The sequence below is a fragment of the Electrona antarctica genome, assembly GCF_951216825.1.
Source record: "Electrona antarctica genome assembly, chromosome: 16".
In the NCBI taxonomy this organism is placed as follows: Eukaryota; Metazoa; Chordata; class Actinopteri; order Myctophiformes; family Myctophidae; genus Electrona; species Electrona antarctica.
This window is the reverse complement of record NC_136797.1, coordinates 32,788,944-32,804,392: the sequence shown is the minus strand read 5'-3', so window position 1 is coordinate 32,804,392 and position 15,449 is coordinate 32,788,944. Positions and strand designations below refer to the sequence as shown.

At 45.4% G+C, this 15,449-nt stretch overlaps 1 long non-coding RNA gene across 2 annotated transcripts in view; it reads right to left on the bottom strand.

Moving 5' to 3' along the window:
• The window catches only part of LOC306939626, an 82,112-nt gene that overhangs the window by 29,448 nt on the left and 37,215 nt on the right, over positions 1-15,449 (bottom strand). For both annotated transcript variants that reach the window (XR_013791896.1, XR_013791897.1), the window contains exon 3: positions 9,754-9,857. This is a non-coding gene — a long non-coding RNA (uncharacterized lncRNA). The remainder of the gene's footprint in view (positions 1-9,753; positions 9,858-15,449) is intronic.

Below are 15,449 nucleotides of genomic sequence, written 5' to 3'. Positions count from 1 at the left end.
ACGGTGCCTCTGCGGTTGTAAAAAGCAGTCTGACTTCCGGTCATCGCTGCAGGTATGATGTAAGTGCTGGAGCCAGCAGGTCTTTTCTACTGCCATTTAATGAGATGAGCTAGAGGGAGGGCTGGCCATAACAATTGATAGCTGACTTTCTTGTACGTTGCCTCCCGCTCCTGCCCCAACACAACAGTTAGGGGAGGTACAGGCCGTATATATTGACCCACCCCACTCCATCTCCCTCTGATTTACAATACTGGACCATGGCACGCCCTTGATCAGCAGTAGGAAATAGTTCCTCCGCTGAGCAATGAAACTCCGACATACAACAACTCTTGTGGAATGACCAGGCTGTCACTATCCTTCAACAGGCTTTATGTACTATCCAATGGCTGCTGCTGTGTCTCTGCAAAGTGGCTGATTGAGATGGGAGGACGGAAACTTTCTCATGTATATTGGTGAGACAGAGAGAGACAGAGAGATAACTCAATGTATTCTATATAGTCAGCTATTGTTGACTAAAGACTATATTGTTGCGTCAGGTTGATTAATGAATCTGAATCTGAGCGTCAGCACTTCACTGGTTTCCTGAGACAACTACAGTATTTAGGAACTTGTCAAAAACACGAATTTGCTATAATAGTGGAATAACCTATTTGAGAATGTGAATTGGTAGTGTGGGATTTATATTGTGAAAAGCAGAAACACACACACAAGAGAGAGAGAGAGAGAGAGAGAGAGAGAGAGAGAGAGAGGGAGAGAGAGAGAGAGAGAGGGAAAGGGAGGGAGGAGGAAAGAGGGAGAGAGGGAGCGAGACAGGGGGATAAAGTCAGGCTGTGTGTCTGTTTTCTGCAATAATCCGGCCAATACTGGGTACCGAAACATGCTGATCAGCATGACGCTTTGTTGCATGGTCAGCGTAACCCCAGCAACGACACGGGCAATCGTCATGTTTTCTGCTCGTAATAATGATAACAACAACTGGAGAAGTTAATGCACTCTTAAGGTAATGCACTCTGAGAACATTATGTACTGTATCTCCAACAGTAAGTATAAGGTCATGCCGTTATGACATCAATCATCTATGACAGTTCTTTAACTCCATCCATCATGAAATGTAAATTTTAAATATATAAAATAGTGTGGAGTTACTTCCTTAAGTTCCTTGGTCTACTGGCAGTGCGCACAAGAAATGTAGCATCTGTCCAGTGGTTTGCGAGATGAGCCCCGGGCTAACAGACAGACAGGGATGAAAACAAAATCTCCCCCTTTGCTTTTGCCCTGGTTGAGATAATAGTGACGCTACTGATGTAATTCACAAATAAAGGGAGAGAGACAGAAGGAGAGGAGGAGAAGGACAGACATGGAAAGGTTGGTTGTCCTCTAGGTTAGAGGGACAGAGGAACTAAGGTGGCAGCCCGTGTCCCTCCTCTACAGATGGTGACAGGACCACCGCAGCCACAGCCTCCCCACAGCCGGTGTTTTCTGGCAGGTCATAAAAGATAATTGCACTGCCTGGTCTTTTTAAGAGTTAGCCAACGAGTACTCCAGGGTGGTCAGGGGGGCCTTAATGTGTGTTTACCACGACACGGAGACACCAAGGCTCTATACCTAGCCGCCCGCTAGACACCAGATAACACATCAATCTGCCCCACCTCCCCAATTTAGGAAAAGGGTGGAGAGAAATGGTTGAAGGAGCATGAAGCCGCACACTCACCATCCAACTTCAGATGCTTCAGGGCAGCACATACCACAGCCATTCACTCGATTAGTGTGTGTGTGCGCGTGTGCGTGTGCGTGTGCGTGCGCGCGTGTGTGTGTGTGTGTGTGTGTGTGTGTGTGTGTGTGTGTGTGTGTGTGTGTGTGTGTGTGTGCGTGCGTGCGTGCCCGTTCGGGCCCAGACCAGGGACTCTATGGGGAGGTGTAGCCCTGCTGTAACTTCATTAGGTGTGTGAGGAGGTAAAAGTACTGTGAACCAGGAGCTCATAACCTGGAGCCAGAGGCCCACCAGCCCAGCCCACACAAACACCGCGTTGGAATGCCACTGTATAATGCACCTTTTATGCTCCGTCGTACGGCGGTGTCTCACACCGAAAACAGCGAATCTACAAGCTCACAACGTGACGTGAATGTGACGCGTTGTGAGCTTGCAGATCGGCTATTTCTGATACAGGGCAATGATGTACGACAAAGTATAAATTCGGCTTAAGGACTCAATACAGTATATCGGCAAAATTAACGTGTAAAGAGAATGGGCCAATGTAACTTAATATGGTGCTGTACCTATAACTCGAAGTGAATGGAATTGGGAGCAACGTCGGAGTGAAATAAATAGATTCATTCTCACGAGACGTATATAATTTTGCTAGGCTCTGTGAATAAAGACTAAGGGCAAAAGTAGACAGAGGAATGTAATTGATTCTAAACTCATGGACAATCCATACCTTTCACACCACTGATGCAATAAAGGAGTTCCAAATGCAGTCCAAATTCTGCTGACTGCCGCTTTGTGGCTACTGCTCTTTTGAAGTCAATGAGAGAATGAGCCGAAATTTGCTGTTTCTTCAAAAATAATATATTAAACTGCTGGATAAAGCAACATAATTTTAAAATGTTGCACCCCTAGGTGTAACAATCGATTCCAAGTGGAAAGCATTAAATTGCATTATACCATTCTTCTGTAGCCTATCATTTTGTTGGTTGTCACTCATCTTTGGCAGCCAGCCAACTGAAAACTAGTGGTTAAAGGGGAAAAGAATAGTTTCCAGACTACAAGCGGCATCGTGGTATAATGAAAACAACACGTGCACGTTATCTTTGAAGAATTTATATAATGCATTATTTTCAGTTGCATAGAAAACATAGAAATTCTAATTTATGTCTCATACCACTCCAGGTACCTCCTGCAAGATGATAATAGCAGAGGTGTGCCAACAGTAGATGAATGGATCGCAACATCCTCGGTTCAAGAGCAGCTTAAGCGCACACATACACGCACGCAAGCACGCACACACGCACGCACACACACACAAACACACTCATTACAGTATTCTGTATATTGTACATTTTTACCGTGAATGAAACTGAATGTTAAATATGGATTGAGTAGCCTACTGATAAGACCAATACTCAATGGACCGCTTGTCACTTCAACGGGCTAAACACCTCATTTGAATAATCAAGTTGGCGACAGACACACACACACACACACACACACACACACACACACACACACACACACACACACACACACACACACGGGTGTGTGTGTGTGTGTGTGTGTGTGTGTGTGTGTGTGTGTGTGTGCACGAATCTCATTTAAGTGGAAACCTCGGTTTATTTATTCGCTGTGCGTCCAAAATCGCTTGTCCCGATGCCGCTGTGCTATAAGTGAGTCAGAAAGGGGCCCGAGGAGTCAAATTCATTTGCCGGACCCTTTATTAAATCAGTGGGCTCTCCTCCTGCAGTGAGACTCTCCCACAGCTCTATGGTAATATACTAGCCTGGAGGGGGTACAATTCCATTAGTGGAGGACATGGCTGGGGTCTGAGGCTGATGGCGTTATAGATAGGACCCCCTCCTCTCTACAGTAGACCTCTTGGCTGACTGTCTGCCTGTCTGCTTAGCCTCCAGCTTTATAGAGCAAATCATCGCCGTCTGCAAAACTACACTGAAAAATCCTCAGTGTTCATTCAACTCTGAGAGAGTGCACACATGTAACCGAATGGGCATTCTCAAAGTTACACATGGATATGAGGGTCCACTTGGTTACATTTGTTTTAAATGAACTGTAACACGGAGGATTTCACTGTGTAGGCAAGGCCCTACACAGGGCTCTTAAGGGCTTTGCAGAGTATAAACCATGGTCATGATAATCCAAATAGCTCGGCTACTGAGCTACACCTGAGAGAGTAAATATATATACAGAACTTCCATAAAACGGCAGAAAATCTGAATCACATCGTCTGACACTAGCCATGGTTCACATGGTCGGCTATTAGCACCCGTCCATTCCACGTTGTTTAATAAAAAGCATTTTTATCTAACCGCCAGTTCCTCCGTTTTTTCGCCATAGGCTTTCAATATACGAAGTACACACCCCTATCGGTTGGGAGGTGTGTTGCACTCTGAAACACTGGGTGCGTTTGATATAGGCACACTGACTGCACTGCCAATACAAACTAATAGACGAGTGCGCTCCCGGTGGGCAACTGTGAATTTTCTAAAGCACCCCATCCTGAGATAGCCGGGCGTTTGGATTAAAATGCTTTTTATTAAACAACGCGGAATGCACGGGTGCTAATAGCCAACCCAGTTTATGTACACCAATGACCAGTATTCCTCAGGTGAGCCTTCACAGAGTTAGGTCAAATGTCCATGTGCGAGCATCGCCTGGGTTACAATAAAGCCTGCGATGAAAGCCCACCAATCTTGTTTTTATTGTCCACTCTCCAGCAGGCAGGGCGTTGTGTGAACTCCAGAGAGCTGTGGCTGCCGTTTGATCACACTATTGGAGACTGACCTGTCACTAAGTGGTGGCAAACACAGCCCACACACAGAGCTGTGGGTGGCGGCTGTGTGTGTGTGTGTGTGTGTGTGTGTGTGTGTGTGTGTGTGTGTGTGCGTGTGTGTGTGTGTGTGTGTGTGCGTGCGTGCGTGCGTGCGTGCGTGCGTGCGTGTGTGCGTGCGTGCGTGCGTGCGTGCGTGCGTGCGTGCGTGCGTGCGTGCGTGCGTGCGTGCGTGCGTGCGTGCGTGCGTGCAATCCCACACACAGCGCCACACACCTCTTCAGAGAAGGCAGGTCATGACGTGAAGGAGTGTGAGGATGCATAATGGCTGTTTAGCCATCAACAGCTAATATCAGCACTCTTGATTTACAAGGAATTAGACTGGTAAGTCATTAAGCTCTAGTCTGACTTATGTTTCTACCCCTGGTGTCCTTGTGATTTTGTTATTTTAGTGTGAGCCAGCTAAAAAGCATAGCCTAATAATAATGATAATAATATAAAGTAAGTAATAAGAATAAATACTTGCAACTCATCTGTAAAAAGTCATCATATAAAAACAGCTGGAATCAATGGACGAATTCTATGAAGAGAAAAGAGAAAATAAATAGTAACCTCATCGTTGAAATGTCAGATGGAGTATTTATCAGCTCATCTTAAACCTATCATTAGCCCAGAAGAAGGTCTATGACCAAAGGCTTGCTTTTTTATTTAATTTTTTAAAGAAGAAAATCAGATTTTCTAGTGTGTGGAGGCTGCCTTTATTGTTCATTGGGTTTCCTTTTGGCTCCAGAACTCACCCAAGTTTACTGGCAGATAAACGCTGGGGTTTTGGTAGTAAAACATTCTGTATCTAAATGCAAGAAGTGCATTCTTGCTTTTACTATATGTAAGAACAAAAAGGATAAATAACAAGAGCAAGCAAATACATGCATCATATCTTGGGTGCTGTAATTCCTTAGCACCCGCAGTTATCCCCTCAGTGATAACAAGCATGGCACTGTACTGGTTGGAGCTATACTGTCCCCAGCTAGGCAAAGTGACAGGGGACCGGAGGGAGCCCCTAGAAACTCCGGGGATCATGACAGAATCATGGCGACAAGTGCTGCCACCGTCCTCCCTTATCCATGTGTCTCTGCGCAGGCTACTACATAGGACAGCACCCTCAGCAATGAGACAAGTTGCTATCACTGCAGATGGAGGAGCGATGGAACTTGTAGTCACATATGTCAAACTTGATGTTAGTGGCAACATCAAAATGTTAGTTGTTGTTTGTGTGTATGAGTGTATAATATATATATATTCTGTGAAAGTATGAAACAGCCGAGGTTGTGAAAAAAAAAGAAAAAAAGCAGTTGTAAGAAAAATGTATGCTATTAATTCTGTGAAGTTGCCTAAACTGAAATAAAAACAAAGTTCAAAAAGAAAATGTTAGTTGTAAGCATTTATATTGACGGCGAATCGGCGATAGTGGAGACACAGACACAGAGTAAATTTGGAGAGAGTATAGGGGAATGACATCCAGCAAACGGTTGGATCATCCCAGAAGTTGTACAACTGAATAAATTGTTGATAGACGATCAGACCTTTATTGATTTAATGTGCGAAATGCAGTTGTCATGGCAGTAAATTCAATGTAAATTATTTTGTGTCAGATTTGACCTCAGGCTCACCTTCAGCACAAAGCATTCAGAAGTGTCACTGAGGAGCTAATGAAGAATGTTTGCTTATGGTGTTTGTTAGACCTATTTGTTGGTGACAGTGAGGTGTAAACTCTCTGCACATGTATACAGTACACACACATGCATGCACGTGCGCACGCACACACACACACACACACACACACACACACACACACACACACACACACACACACACACACACACACACACACACACACACACACACACACACACACACACACACGCGCGCACGCACGCACGCACACACACGCACACACATACATCTTGGCTTAAAGTAACATACTCTTCAGCAAATACATAGAGGCCATCATGTCCAGATAAGCACACAAACATACACACACTATATGTCCCCTCTGTGAGACTGCGACAAACAGGAGACCAGAGAGACATTGACATGACCCAGATAATTGGCCCAAAGTCTTGCTTCTACAATTTGATCAATTTGCAGTTTCCTCACAGTCACAGCCACCGCGCTGTCCCCCACAGCAACCGTGTAGCCCCCCCACACACACAGATCGAGCCACTTGAACGCGTCACCGCTCGCCACAGCGAGACGCTCGGCCTTTCTCCCCTTTTCCCCCCAAATCATTGCTAAGCCTGCCTGACGCCTGCTGCTGGGACACAAATGTGAGCTTGCTCCTGTCGTCCCTCAGCAGAGCAGAGAATAAAAGCCTGACATTTTGTCTTGTGCCATATGCCACGTGGCAGCGAAGCCCCACCGATATGCCTGAGTTTGGGCAAAAGCCAGAGGCTCTTTTGCTGATGTATTTTATTCTCGGCTTCCTTGCATGTGCTTGTTTCTTCCGCGGAAATGTGACACAAAATGACCGCCTGGCCCTCACCAGGCTGGATTTACTGCCTGGCCTGTGCAGTGAACTCCTTTGATCGTTATTTGTGCAATATTTCAAACAACACTCATGATAGGGAAGTGAATAGCTGATAGCTGATAGGGTGACGTGAGATCTACAAGGAAGAAACCTCTAATGTCACTCCTATTTCATTTCATTTCACATTTATTTATTTCATTTCATTTTTATGGTTTTACATGATTATATAAATTTTTACCTTATATACTTTAACATATTACATAAAAGAAAAGAAAAGGAGCAGGAAGAAGATAAATCTATGGATCTTATGATAGAAAGTTACAATATACATTATCCTATAGACTTTGTAAACCAGATCTAGAAGCTTCTTATATTTGTTTTGTTGCTGCTTTTAACCCCCAAAAGATGAATTATTGACTCTCAGACATTTAACCTATAAACTCAACCACAGCTCAGTCAAAGAGAGGTAAGGTGAGAGCAGTATATGTGTATGGCTGTACGTGCATGTCCGTGCATGTGTGAAAATGGGCAAACATTCTGCAATATAGCCAATCTACTTGTAGAAGGGCTATTTTCTGTGAAAAGATTTGATCAAATACAAAGCCCTCATGCATGGGGACCCAGGAATACACTTTATTTTCCGTCCCCAGCGGTTCTTGTACTCTTGGATTCATTTTGACAGAGGTTAAGAGTAGGAATACGTTTAGGGCATAGTTTTATGAGTTTAAGATTAGGAAAAGGCTAGGTATAAGTGGTTAATTAGCATCCAAAGCTAAGAGACTGGGACAAAATGGCCACTATTGCACTTCAACAATTCCTTTCCTGCCTCAGAGTGGAAGGGACAAGGAATGAAGGAATTTATGAAGGGAGCGACAGGTGAGTGACATATGCCTTGCGGGATTGGAGGTGGGAGAGTTAGGAACTTGGAAGGGGAGAGTGTGCCAGCCACAGACGTGCAGTGTGGTGCCACAGGTTAGGAGATGCCAAGGTGGTGGACTGACGCACCTTGATGGCACTGGCAGGCAGATGTGACACACAGGTGCCTTGATGGCACTGGCAGGCAGATGTGACACACAGATGTGACACACAGGTGACGCCAGAGTTGAGAATCCCTGCAGGCTCCTGCATGGTCGCCTCTTTTGGGACGACAAGGAAGTCGCCTTATGCCATAGACACACACTCAGAGAGAGAGAGAGAGAGAGAGAGAGAGAGAGAGAGAGAGAGAGAGAGAGAGACCAGGCTATTGACTAGCAATCTGACTGACTCCATGTGGATGGAGGAATGGATGGTTGCATGAATGTATGCATGCAGGGATTTGGTATTTGTCTGGGTTTTGAAGCCTCCAGGCATTACTAGATGGATTTACTGTAGGCACTAGGCACCATCAGCAGACATGTTCTGTCACGAATGCTTTCCATGGTGTCTGCCGGCTCACTGTTTTTATATTTTGTTGTACGATGGTGTGTTGCCGCCGTCGGACAGAAATAGACAAAATATATTGCTGTTTTTATCGCACGACACCGCCATAACAGAAACTATAAATTAGCTAGACACCAGCGGTACATCCAGCTGTTCACTATCATTTCCTTAAATAGGGTCTAAATAATGTTGTGTTGAATTGGCACAATCTGTTTTTATTTTCCTTGACTAGCGGGTGACATGAGAAATGCTTTGAGAGGAGCCACACTGATCCGCCAGCCCTCTATAGTCAGGCCATCAAAGCAGCAGATAATACCACTGATGTTCTGCGGTACCTCCAGAACATCATGCCAAACAACAAGCGCCGAAAGGAACATCATTGTGGATTACAGAAAAACATTAAGGAGCAAAAATAAGCCGAGCTGTCAAAGGGGTGGGGTGTTGTTAAATGATCAGCAAAAGATACATAATTAAAAGATGGCTTACTCAATGAGACACTGAGACTATACCAGAGAGAAGCAGAGAGAGAGAGAGAGAGAGAGAGAGAGAGAGAGAGAGAGAATATAGAAGAGGTATAGTAGTATAGTAGAAAAGTAGGTCAATCAATTGGTAATTCAAAGAACAGTCTTGAGATGTTGGAGGCCCACAGACCCTCTCCAGCTAAAGCACGATACAAGAATTTAACAATGAAAACACCACACTATGTACACGACTTACAGTCAGTAGAGGTGTGGTGCTACAGCATGCCAAGTTTCATTTCTGCACATGATTAGCATGGTATACTGTCTAATCTACTGCATTCGTGCATCCTCAAATTATATTATATTTTACTCCAAATGTAGCATTTTCGTAACAGAACATTATTTTCATTTCGTTAAAAAAAGAAAGAAAACAGTGCATGTTCTCCCCTGCTTTCAATCGCTGTTCATTTTTTAATGTGCTCCATACAGCAGTGGAATCTGAATCTCATATTAGCAAAGGGGTGTGTGTGGGGGTTCCAACAACAACAACATCTAAAGACAATATAATGTCCCCTTTTCACTCTATATACAGATGAATGATGAATTAATCAGAGGAGCGATATTTTATTCAGAAAGCAGTGGCGGAGGCGATCCAGGCGCCCATCTGCCTCATGTCTCACCAGTCAAGTCATTCCTTGTCAGTCGGGCCCAGTCAGTCACGGGGGCTGAGGGAGTATAAGAGAAAGAGCTTGTATGTGATCGCCCGCGTGCCCGCGCGCCCGCACGCCCGTCACCCACCCAGCTCTCTGCTGCTGCTCCGTGTCACTGTGTCACTGCCACTCACCCGCAACGCTGACGCGTTCGCTCCTCTCAGGCTCCATTAGCGTCACTCATGGCCGACACGCTCGCGAATAGAAGTCCTCTCCAGTACTACGTTTGTGCGGGCCTCTGCAAGACGGAGGAAAAGGAAATGCTTCATTCATGTTTCAGTCGAACATGGACACTTTAAAGGCAGTACAAGAGTGTTTTTCCTTTATTATTATTTTTTAAGTAGACTTGTGCTTTGACATATTTAACCACTTAAGCCCTATTCAGTATTTTTCAAAGATAAATAATAATAATGAATAAATAAATGTGGATCTACAGGCTCACAAACATGTTGTTTTTGAAATGTCTTTGAAATTAGGGGTCATTTTTGTCATATTTTCTGAAGAATTTAAAACAAAAATAAATCAAAAATGTTCATAAGAATTTACGAAATCTTAAAAAGTTGCGAAAATACCAGATCTACAAGCTCACAACACTTAACAATGTGATTCACCGTGAGCTCGGAGATCAGCTATCTTCGATAATTGCTGTACAGTACAACATATACAACAAATAGGCCTTTAGGTTAGCACTGCTGTGTAGTTTGGCAGTGCTTCTACATAGCCTAGGTCCGAGTGTGGATGGACAGAGATGTATCAAACGGGCTGGGTGGCGGGCGACAGAGGGGGTCAGCATTCTAAAGGGGGGCGACCATTTGTATCATGACCCATGAGGGACAGATATGGGCAAGGGGTTTAGCATCAAAGGTCGCGCTAGGGTCAAGGAGTGTCCTGCATTCCAGACTCCTAATCCTCCCCCTGCAGTCTGGAACGTTGGCCTTCGTTACACCATCACATGAATGCCCGCCCGCACGCACGCACGCACGCACGCACGCACGCACGCACGCACGCACGCACGCACGCACGCACGCCCACAGTTCTGCCCCTGTCCCCTTCTGCCGACAAGCACAGGCTAGGCTTTAGTGATGGACTGGATAAAGTAATAATATAAATAACCAATCAACCTCTGCTTTGCATTATGTAGAGAAAGTGCGTTTGGCGCCCTCATCCCCAACCATTCAGGCTCCTATATTGGAGTGCCGACGATGTGGGTAATTTGTCAGGACACCCTCCCCCCGCGTGCGTGCGTGCGTGCGTGCGTGCGTGCGTGCGTGCGTGCGTGCGTGCGTGCGTGCGTGCTGGGGGGCTTTCTCCAGGAATCTATCACACTGTGTCGCCAGGCCAAGCGTTCCCAGACGAGGCAGTGTCAGGGTCTGCATGAAGCCTAATTTATAACTTTGTCGCAATCCACTGCCGCCCGCCGAAAATAACAGATGTTTTCACCACCATTGCATTAAAAAAAAAATATATATATATATATTTATTATTTAAATTAAATTAGTTATTTGAGGCGGGCGATACGGTTGAGTGATGAAGTATAAATTGGGCTTCAGCTAGCCTTGGCAGCAATGCAGTTGTACAGTAGCAGTCGTACAGTAGCAGTCGTGCAGTGCAGTAGCAGTCATGCAGTGCAGCATCAGTCATGCAGTGCAGTAGCAGTCGTGCAGTGCAGTAGCAGTCGTACAGTAGCAGTCATGCAGTGCAGTAGCAGTCGTGCAGTAGCAGTTATGCAGTGCAGTAGCAGTCATGCAGTGCAGTTGTACAGTAGCAGTCGTACAGTAGCAGTCATGCAGTGCAGTAGCAGTCGTGCAGTAGCAGTTATGCAGTGCAGTAGCAGTCATGCAGTGCAGTAGCAGTCGTACAGTAGCAGTCATGCAGTGCAGTAGCAGTCATGCAGTGCAGTAGCAGTCATGCAGTGCAGTAGCAGTCGTGCAGTGCAGTAGCAGTCGTACAGTCAGAGATGGGCATGGATTGGAAATACTTTTTTTGTATTTTAAAATACAGAAAATACGTATTTTCTGTATTTTAAAATACAGAAAATACGTATTTCGAAGACATGTATTTCGTATACATCTCTGCGTACAGTGCAGTTGGTAGCAGGCGTGCAGTAGACGGTAGTGCATGCATGCTCGCATGCCAATCTGAGCTATTCATCACCCTGCAGTGACGTGAATGCTACCCTACCCACATAGCTGCTGTGTGCCCCCATATACACATATACATTACATGTACTGACACTGAACACGCACACACACACACACACACACACACACACACACACACACACACACACACACACACACACACACACACACACACACACACACACACACACACACACACACACACACACACACACACACACACACACACACACACACACACACACACACACAGGCATGCGTGCACGGTGATAAATCCCCCAGCTGTGGTTTGGACTGTACATAACACAGGGATGCGTTACCAGAAAATCACTCCAGGAATCAGGCTACCAGTGTTTGTGTTGGACTTGCCCTCCTGCTGGGCCCTCGGCTCACCCCCACCCCTACATCCTATCTCAATACTCTAAACCAAACAAAGCCAAATAAAACACAGGCTAACATAATGTAGCAGCATGTCAGTGGTGGGCCCTGGAGCAAGACCGAAACATGAACCGCCCTGTACCAGCCATTAGGACAGCAGCACACTCAGCTACAATTTCCTCCCTGCCATGCGCGCCTTATGTTGTCCAGGGCTGCACGCGCGCGCGCGTGCGTGCGTGCGTGCGTGCGTGTGTGTGTGTGTGTGTGTGTGTGTGTGTGTGTGTGTGTGTGTGTGTGTGTGTGTGTGTGTGTGTGTGTGTGTGTGTGTGTGTGTGTGTGCGCGTGCAGGGGTGTGTGTGTGTGTGTGTGGGTGTGTGTGTGTGTGTGTGTGTGCATGTGTGTGTGTGTGTGTGTGCGTGCGTGCTTGCCAGCAGCAGATTGAGTGATGTATCCTGTGTGGCTGTGGTTGGTGTGCACAGCAGGCCAGAGTGAAGTCCCAGCGGGGGAGCACTCCTCCCGAGGCCCTCAGGCCACCACATTTCATCAATCTCTCCACTGGGGAAGACCTGCCACGGCCTAGGACAGCAGGGGTTTCATGTGCAAACACATACGCACATATGCACGCTTTTTCTCTGTCTCTCACACACACACACACACACACACACACACACACACACACACACACACACACACACACACACACACACACGCACAAGCACACGCGCACACAATTCGATGACTATATGCCTAAACGAAGGGCTATTTTTGTATACACACACACCAAACCATGCAGTTCTGACCACAGTGTTTTGTCCAATCCAACAGAGGCAGTGGGCTTGTTATTTGTGTGTATACATATAGGTCACTCATGATCATGATTATGAAAACCTCTCCACCCACTATATTTATATATATATATATATATATATATATATATTTATATATATATATATATATGAGAGATACTGTTCTAATTCTCCATTGCGTTGATCTACAAACAAAAGACATGGCGAAAGCAAAGGTGATAAACCCTTTGTGGAGTCAGATGCTTAGACTGATGTGGTGTTAATTCTTCTGGTGAAAGGGTGTGGGCGTGTGGCGTCAGAGAATTCCCGGCTTTGGATCCCATAATTGGTTGGAATGACAGACACACAGTCAAATGCTCGGTGTTCATTTAACTCTTGACAGGGTACACACAGATCTAACCGAATGGACCCATGAGGAGGGTTCCATTTGCACCCTCTTAAGAGTTAAATGCACCACCGAGTATTTGACAGCGCGGCGATGAGGAAAGAGCCGATAACCACATAACGCTGCAGTGGAGCCCTTCGCACGGCATGCTTGGACCAGCGTTCAGTGCTGCCGTGAAAATCCCATTCAAATAAAAGGGTGGGATCCTGATTTTGTGCAGCGAGTGGGCTAACAATACCCCCAAGACAATGATAATACAATAAAGGAACAAATAAAGGAAGGGTTTTAATGTGTTGTTTACTTCCTGGTTGGGCTACGTTGGCCTTTGACCAGCCATGTCGCCATGGTGAGAAGAATCCTGTCTGTCTCTGTCTGGCACTGTCACTAGTTTGGGAAAGACATAGAATCATGCACAAATCCCACGCAAACACTCACACACGCACACACACACACACACACGCACACGCACACGCACACACACACGTACATAAGACAGTCCCTGACCCCTGAGAGTAAAGCTGAGTGTACAGATTCAGCGAAGGTGAGAAATAGCTCGGCTCATCTAGTGTTGATGAAGGCTCCAAGGCTTGAGAAGCATCCAGGGAATGTCTCATGTCTCGGTGTGAGGCAGGGATATACCCTCTCGCTCTCACCATCTCATATGCCACTGACAAGGGTTAGAGGTGGCTGTATTATACACTCTCTCCTGCCTCTGGCCATGAGGTCACCTGACTGAGTGGTCCGATTCCAAAAATATTCCAGGGACCTTTTATATCACTCGTTATCAGAAGCTGCCGGCAACAGAGTGGAACTCACCAAAACAACCATTCTATCAGGGAACTTACGGATGGTTTTGCACCAACTATAGACAAAACAAATATTCTGAGAGATGAAAGCACTGGAAGTGAGGAGAGAAACGGAGTAAAACGGAAAGAGAACCAGAGAGGGCGAAGAGAGAGCCCAGCATTGGTTTACAGTGCAATCAGCATTAAGGAAATTAGTTTGCACCAGGGCTGTAACTGGAGGGAGGTGATTGATGCTAAGCTAGGCTAGAAGGAAGGAAGTGGAGAAATTAGCAGCGGGCCGGGGCACTGAAAGCTGTCAACTACTTCCTGGTTGGCCCGGGGTGTGAAGTATGCCTCCACTGCCAGTCTGCAGACAACTTCCAGCACATACTTACCACATGCAGGCATACAGGCACACAAATGTGCGGACATACACACTTGAACATACATAAACAACAGTATACGCACGCACGCACGCACGCACGCACGCACGTCGCACACACAGCACTATTCTGCTCACTGACAGGCATTTCACATGCAGGCATTTATCTGACCGAAATGGTGAATCATATATGTCACCACAAGAATTCAACTTGTAGAATTGACACATTTTGAAATTCTTGACTGCAGGAAACAATAAATTAAAAAGCGCTTAAGTGCTTATTTAATTACCAATTCGCACACTGACGGCGGAGGCAGTGATGCAAGGTACTGATTTGCAAATCAAGAGAAGTTAGCGCTTCAGTGTCTGCTCAAGGACACACATTATTATATACCAGGATTCTAACACGGAACCTTCCAGACCTTCCTAGACAACTCCAGCTCCCGAACCACTGCCGCTGATAAAATAAGACAAGTGTTTCTCCATCTCCATTTTCCCACATCCGTCATCTCTGCACATAACCTATTGGGATGCTCATTTGTGTTTTTACTTGCGTTTCATGTGAATTTTACCTTGGCTCTGATGTTATTTGATTTTTATGTATACATTTTAAAGGAGAGTTCCGCAGTAGCTTTTTTTTCTTTTTCTTTTTTTTATTGAATTCTGATGATAATGTATGTATGAACCACTATTAGTGGCGCTTTAAAAACACATATATATATATATATATATATATACTGTATATATAATTATATATATATATATATGTGTATATATATATAGAGCGCTACGGCTTTAAGAAGGTAGGCGGGGTCAAACCTGTCAAACGTTGTGCTGTGTAAGCAGGAAGCGACATTATATCCCACAACATCTACAACAGATGTAAACAATTATATTTTTTAAAGCGCGATTTACTGTACGAAGAGATTTAGCGTTTGACCGGCCGTGCGGGT